This window comes from Arachis ipaensis, chromosome B9 (assembly GCF_059453495.1).
Source record: "Arachis ipaensis isolate K30076 ecotype BB chromosome B9, ASM5945349v1, whole genome shotgun sequence".
In the NCBI taxonomy this organism is placed as follows: Eukaryota; Viridiplantae; Streptophyta; class Magnoliopsida; order Fabales; family Fabaceae; genus Arachis; species Arachis ipaensis.
In genome coordinates, this window is record NC_142444.1 from 51611329 (window position 1) to 51619005 (window position 7677).

Here is a 7677-nt window from a genome sequence, read left to right on the forward strand (position 1 = left end):
CTTTTTTTCTTCTTTTTCCACTTATTTCCTACAATGTTTATAAAATCAAAGGATCAAAGAAATATACTATTTAAGCACAAAAACATTCAATATTTAAGCATTAATCATCAATTTCTTGTATGAAAAATCATAGAAAACATGCACAAGATGACATGTCATCACAACACCAAACTTAAACCTTGCTTGTCCCCAAGCAAGAAAAGAATCATGCAGTCAGTTTTGACAAACCAAGGTTAGAAGAATAGCAAGTTGATGTTCATGGTTGGCTAGTTTTCTATGCATGCTACAATCACAACAGAAATGTAAATGATTGATGCTTCTATCTAGCTCATTTTATGAAATCTTCTCCTTATATTTCTTCCTTGAAGCAAGCTTTTCATTCTCTTATTAGCTTCTCCTTTTGGGTGCTTTGCCCCATGAGTTAATAACAAAGCTATGACTCTAAATGCTTTGTTTTCAAGTATTACCACTTGATACATAAGCACCACAATCATTTAATTAGAGGACTTCTTTAAGCTCATTTGTTTCTTTTCTTTACTCTCTAATCATTGATACTCAGAGCCTTGAGCTTTGAGGGAGTGATTTTGCACTGGAGCCTAGCCTTGACTCTAAGTGTTTTGTTTTCAAGCTTTTTGTCTGATACATAAACACTACAAGTACTTAACAATTGAATTGTCATTGGTACTCAGAGCCTTCAGCTTTCTCATTCTTTCCCTTTTGCTTTTCTTGCCTTATTTTGCACTTGCTTCTTTAAGGTTCTTATGATTTCAAAAATTTCATAAAATGTCTTAGATTAAAACTTCAATTAAATAAAATCTAATGCAATTGAGCAACAATTAATCATACTAGCCTTCCATTACTTGTATGCTCATGCTAAATTCTTCATTAATTCCTTGTTTGTTTATGATCATGATACTTAATTGCTTTAAACTCACAAAATTCAAGATGGTAGTCATAATGTCACAGCAACATGTTACAATTTAGCAATCAAACTATGCTTATTCACAACATACATGCATACAGAGAAGATAGAAGACAATCATGCAATTTACAATGCTGGAAATAAGTAGGAGAAAAAAGGAACATTACCACCTTGTAATTCATCTTCACTGTTGTTGTCCTTTTCCTCCTATTCTTCCCCTTCCTACACCAGTCTTAGAATACTTTCTTATCCTCAAGCAACAATTAAAACAGTGGTGATAGGGTCTAGAATTGACCATGAATGTCTTATACAATAAAATGTCAGCAGTGCATGTGTTTAAGCAAGCAAAATTAAAAATAACAATGAAGGCATAGAGAAATAGAGACATTGTGATTGAAAAAACAAGTGGGTGTGCATGATACATTGCATAAAAGATAAGTGGCACACCAAACTTAGTGTGACACTCTCACTTAGAATTGATGCAAGTATCCAATATAGATTGGAAATAAATTTTGTTGCATAGCAACACCAAACATAGAATGCAATTACATGTCAATTTATTAGAACTAAAACTAAACAAAGAAAACTGTTCTATGCTAATATCACAATCACCAAGCAAAGAATTTTCACGACTAAGGATTCTTGGTGAGGTATTAACAAAAACAGTTAAGGAGTAAAATAAAAGAAAGTATTAAAAACAATGAAATGACTAAAACAAAGAGAATAAGATGTCAAACCAACAGAAAGATAACACCGCAAAGGCATTATGATTATGCAGACAAGTGGTGTTGTTGGATTCATTGCATATAAAATTAAGTGGCACACCAAACTTAGAAACTTAGTATGACACTTTCAATTTAGAATTGATGCAATCATCCAGAAAGGTTGAAAACAGATTGTTGCAGGGCAACACCAAACTTAGAATGTAATCATATGTCAATTTTATTTGAAAATAAACAAAGCAAAGAGAGAAATTAAACAAAGCAGAGAAATGAAATGTTACCTAAGGTTGGGTTACCTCCCAACAAGCACTCTTTTAGTGTCATTAGCTTGACATATTATTCTCAACTTTCTTCTTTTTCTTCCAGTTTGTTAAGAGTAATGACCTTAAGGGAAGAGAAGAGTCAGTCATTGTCCCCTTTCTTGGTCTCTTCTCAGCAAGCTTTCTTTTGTTATTTGCTGGATTGAACTTGCTTGCTGGATCAGGGGTTGGATTGCTTGTAGTTGACCTTTTTTTCTTTATGGATATGATCAATTGTGGCTTGGTCACAATCCTCTTCTCGGTGCTCTTGTTGGTTGCCTTCACTTCTTTGATTTCAAGACTTGGTGGTTGTGTGATTGTTGGAGTGTTCTCTTCATCAAAAGCCTCTTGAATTGGTAGTTCCATGAGCCCTTCATCTATGTAGCTCTCTGCTTCAATTAAATATGGATTCCCTTGATTTCCTTCCTCCATTTCTTCTTCATGATTTTCCATTGAGTCCTGATGCGAGCGAAAATTAGCCAATTAAGAAATTAATACAGAAATAATGTTGCGAGTACAGTTCCTAATCGATGAAAATCTGCTTATCAATTTAGAAGGGTTGTCACAAATTTAGAATAAAAATACTGGGAGTAGGAATCCCAGATCGTCTCCCAATGAGTTGACAAAGGAGTGCTATTTTATTAGTCAGGAGTTTTCCGAGAAATTTTGAGAGTTGGAGAACAGGAAAGTAAATGGTTGTAAATTAAAGCAATGGAAATTAGCGAGAGAATTTATACAATCAAATAAAAGCCTTGACCGGGGGAAGATTAATTGAAAGTTCTATCCTTGTTGGATTTTCCCGAGTGGAAGAGTAAGAGGTTGTTGTTTTCACTTAGTTAACCCTTACTAAATAAAGGAAAGTCAAGTGATTGAGATAACTCTTATTCGCAAGTCCTAATCCTCTCCTTAAGGAAGGATTAGCATTAGTAAATAGAGAGTTAGTCAATAACTTCCAATTGAACTAATCACTTGAGTATTCCAACTCAAGGGTCTCCTTTTAATCAACCCCCAAGTTAAGTTGAGAGTCTACTCCATTGACATGAATACAACGTTCACAGAAATATAAGAAGAAGACATGATAAATTAAATAAAATAGGAACTGAAAATTAATTAAAGGTAAAAGTAATTCTTTGCACTAATAAATCCCAAAATGCAACATCTTTATCTGAACAGGGTTAATAAGTAATCAAAAGAGTAAAGGAATAAGAAAACAAACTAGAATAATGGTGATTTCAATGGAGGTAGTATCTCTTCTCAATATCCAAAGCAAAAGCATAAAAAGTATAAAAACTATGAATGTGAAGAAAACCTAGAGGAGAGTGAATTCTCTCTCAGATTCCGATCTAAAACTAAAACTATGCTAATGAGAATGTGTGTTGAGTCTCTGCTCTGCCCCTGGCTCTAGTCTGTGTTTCTGGGCCAAAAACTGGGTCCAAACTTGGCCCAAAATTGCCCCCAGCATTTTTTGCGATTTTTGCAGGTAGCGCATGCCATGCGTACGCGTCAGTCACGCGCACGCGTCGCTGGTCATCTTCGCGGGTCACGCGTACGTGTCAGGCACGCTGATAAACTCCAATTTTGTGGTTTATCTTGTGCTTATTTGGGGAGATTTTATCACCTTTTCTCACATTTATTCAATGAAATAGCATGGTTTTGTAATTCTTCCTTGATTTGTGCTTAAATGTGAAAACATGCTTTTTAGGCCTTAAAATAGCTAAATTCAATTCACTTTAATTCCATTTGATGCCTTGATATGTTTGTTGAGTGATTTCAGGTTCATAAGGCAAGTATTGGATGGAAGAAGTGAGGAGAAAAGCATGCAAAGTGGGAGAACTCATGAAGAAATGAAGGAATCGTAAAGCTATCAAGCCTGACCTCTTCGCACTCAATTGACCATAACTTCAGCTACAGAGGTCCAAACGAGGCGGTTCCAATTGCGTTGGAAATCAAACATCCAGGGCTTCGAAATAATATAAAATTTTCCATATGTTCTTCGTGTATAGGGGCGCGCACGCACCATGTACGTGTGCACGCCAATGCTGCTCGTGGCCCACTAAAGTGTAATCCCCCCCAGCGATTTCTGAAGCATTTTGGGCCCAACACAACTCATTTTTAATGCTATTTCATGCAAAATTCAAGCTTGGGCAAGGGGGAGCAATTGTTTGGTAGTATAGTATCATGTAGGTTAGTTTCTAGAGAGAGAAGCTCCCTCTTCTCTCTAGAATTAGGTTAGGTTAATTTCTCTTAGATCTAGGTTTAATTACATGTTTTCATCTTGTTTCTTTTATGATTTCTTGTTCTTACTACTTGATTCTCTTAGTTTTCATATTAATTTCTCTTTTATGTTCATGGATGCTCTTGTTGGATTTGATTTACATTTAATGAAATTTAATGTTTGATGTTCTTTTATTGTTAATTTGAGTTGTTGATCTTTCTCCTTACAATTTGTAGTTGATAGATTTTACTATTTCTTGTCATTTATTATGCTTTCCTTTTATGCCTTCCAAGTGTTTGATAAAATGTTTGGTTGGATGTTAGAGTAGATTTTGAGCATTCTTGGCTTGGAAAGAGTAATTGGGCAATCTTGAGTCATTAATACCCAATTTAGATTGGTGATCTAGAGTTGTTAGTTAATATCATTTTCAATGACGCTAATCTTTTGCTAATCTGATTAGTAAGTTGATTAGGACTTTTGATTTGAGATTAAGTAGTCTTGTTTGACTTTCTCTCATGGAAGATAACTTACACCTTCTTCCAATGTTTGAGATGACGAAATGAAATAAATTCTTATTAATTATTGTGATATGATTGATTAGTCTTGTTTGACATTCTCCATATATGAAGATAACACGATACCTTCTTCCATTTGTTGGAGTTGACTAAATAAGATGAATTAATCATTGTATGACTAGGATAGAAAGCCTATGATCTCAAACCTTGCCATGAATGTCTCTCCTTATTACTTGCTTTCTTTAGTTATTTGCTTGATTTACTTTCCTTGTCATTTATTTTATTGTCCGCTTATCAAATCAAACCCCCTTGTTCTTTATAGCCAATAATTGACCACTTCATTGTAATTCCTTGTGAGACAACCCGAAGTTCAAATACTTCGGTTATAAATTTATTGGGGTTTGTACTTGTGAGAAAACCAAATTTTAATTTGATTGCGAGGATTGTTTGTTGGTTTGGAGCTATGCTCACAACGAAGTGATTCCTTACTTTAAGAAGAAAATCTAGACCGACGACGATCTTCGCCCATCAAATTAATGGTGCCATTGCCGGGGAGTTGCAATGGTGTTATATTATTGGCTATTGTGAATATTGTGAATATGTTTGCCTTTTGCTTATTTGCTAGTTTTTGTTAGCTTTAGGACTTTGTTGCTTATTTTTGCTAGCTTTGTTTTTATTTGCCATTACAAATTCCCATCACTTTGGCTATGAGTTTGGTTCAAATTATGTTGTAGGAAATAGAAGCTACAATAAGGATGTGCATCAAAGATGGAACAATCAAAGATGGGAGGAGCCTCAAGGGATTGATCAACCTTATTGGCAACAACCCTCTCTGGTTTCTTATGGGTATAATTCTAATCCTAATGCATATCAATCTAATGGATGTGGTGACCCTTATTGTGATTGTCAACAACCACCACCACATGCCTATGAACCACCCCCTCAACATGACTTTGAACCACTTTACTCACAAGCCCCTTACCACCAAACACCTCATTATGACCCTAATCCTTATCCACCATACCAACCACCTTATGAGCCATATGAACCATCATAGAACCACCACCATTCTAACACAATTACTCTCAAGAACCACCTCAATATATACCATCTTCATACCCTTACCAAGATGAACCAACTTCCAATTATGAAACTTCCTTCCCAAACAATGAACCTTCCTTTTTCACACCACCTCTTCCAAGGTTCAGAAGAGATCCTGCTAGAAATGCTTTCTCATGTTGGACCAAATTGGGGTTGGAAGGATATGGTGACTATAATTCTAACAACACTTGATTTGGGAATGCATGTGGTATAATCAGTGACCATACTTCATCTCTTCTCATGAGCAATTGACCAAGGAATTGGCTATTGATCAAGATTTGAGAGATTGAATTACAAGGAATTGTAATTTGATCACTTAAGATTGCCAAGGAGATCAATGAATGCATTGATTGAGGAAGAGATGAGAATGAACTTGATCCGGAGGATTTCAATATCTCTTGATCCCAATGTTCATTTTATTTTTAGTTCTTACATTTACTCTTCTTGCCATTTTACTTTTCTGCACTTTATTGCTTTCTTTACTTTTATGCCATTTACATTTCCTTGTTACTTATCACCCCAATATGATTCGTCTAACTAGAATAATCAATTAACCATTGATTGCTTAATCCGTTAATCTCTGTGGGATTCGACCTCACTCTTTTGTGAGTTATTACTTGACGACAATTCGGTATACTTGCCGAAGGAAAATTGTTGAGAGACAAGTTTTCCGTGTGCATCAAGTTTATGGCGCCGTTGCCGGGGATTGATTTTGAATCAACAATGATTAAATTGGAGGATAACTAGATTGAGCATTTTTAGTTTGTTCGATTTAATTTTTTGTTTGAGTAATTTACTTTCAGTTTTAGTTAATTTCTTCCCCCTCCCCCTACTTTTTCGTTTTTTTTAGTTATTTACAATTCAGTTCACTAACCCACTAACTGTTTGATATATTGCATCACTCACACTAACAGTAATTCTAACAGAAATACTTTCTGCATCTATTTTCCTTTCTTGTGCTTTGTTAGTTGTATGACAGGGAGAAGAAGTGGGGCTTCAACTTCCTTTGATTCAGAACCTGAGAGGACCTTCCTTAGATTAAGGAGAGAAGCAAGAGAAAAACGAGTAGTGGGTGCCGAGGAAGAAGAGGAATACTTTGAACCAAACATGGAAGAAAACATGGAAAACCATCATGAAGAAGAGGCTCACAACCATGGCAGAGAAGGTCGAGCAAATCATGCTGGGGAGGAGAGAAGAGTTTTAGGCTCTTGCATCAATCCAAACCCAGGAAACTGTGGAAGTAGCATTCAAAAGCCGACCATCCATGCCAATAATTTTGAACTAAAACCGCAGCTCATCACTCTTGTTCAGAACAACTGTTCGTTCGGAGGAGGAGTCCAAGAAGACCCCAATCAACATCTAACTACATTCCTGAGGATATGTGACACGGTGAAGTCTAATGGTGTTCATCCTGACGCCTATAGACTGCTCTTATTTCCATTCTCACTCAAGGATAAGGCAACCAAGTGGCTGGAGTCTTTTCCAAAGGAGAGTTTGACAACTTGGGAAGATGTGGTGAACAAATTTTTAGCCAGATTCTATCCTCCCCAAAGAATCAACAGGCTGAGAGCTAAGGTCCAAACTTTCAGGCAACAAGATGGTGAGACTCTATATGAAGCATGGGAGAGGTTTAAGGACCTGACAAGGAGGTGTCCACCAGATATGTTCAATGAATGGGTGCAGCTACACATTTTCTATGAAGGCCTTTCTTATGAATCAAAGAAAGCAGTAGACCACTCATTCGGGGGATCTTTGAACAAGAAGAAGACCATTGAAGAAGCCATAGATGTCATTGAGACTGTAGCAGAAAATGACTATTTCTATGCTTCTGAAAGAGGGAACACTAGAGGAGTGATGGAGCTAAACAATGTAGATGCTCTGCTGGCCCAAAATAAGCTCATTA

The 7677-nt window shown here is 36.1% G+C and overlaps 1 non-coding gene across 1 annotated transcript; it reads right to left on the reverse strand.

The window, feature by feature from the left end:
* Window positions 1-7334: 7334 nt before the first annotated feature.
* On the reverse strand, window positions 7335-7441 carry LOC148544635 (small nucleolar RNA R71). The gene has a single exon (XR_015901681.1). It is a non-coding gene; the product is annotated as a small nucleolar RNA R71 (small nucleolar RNA).
* Window positions 7442-7677: the final 236 nt, after the last annotated feature.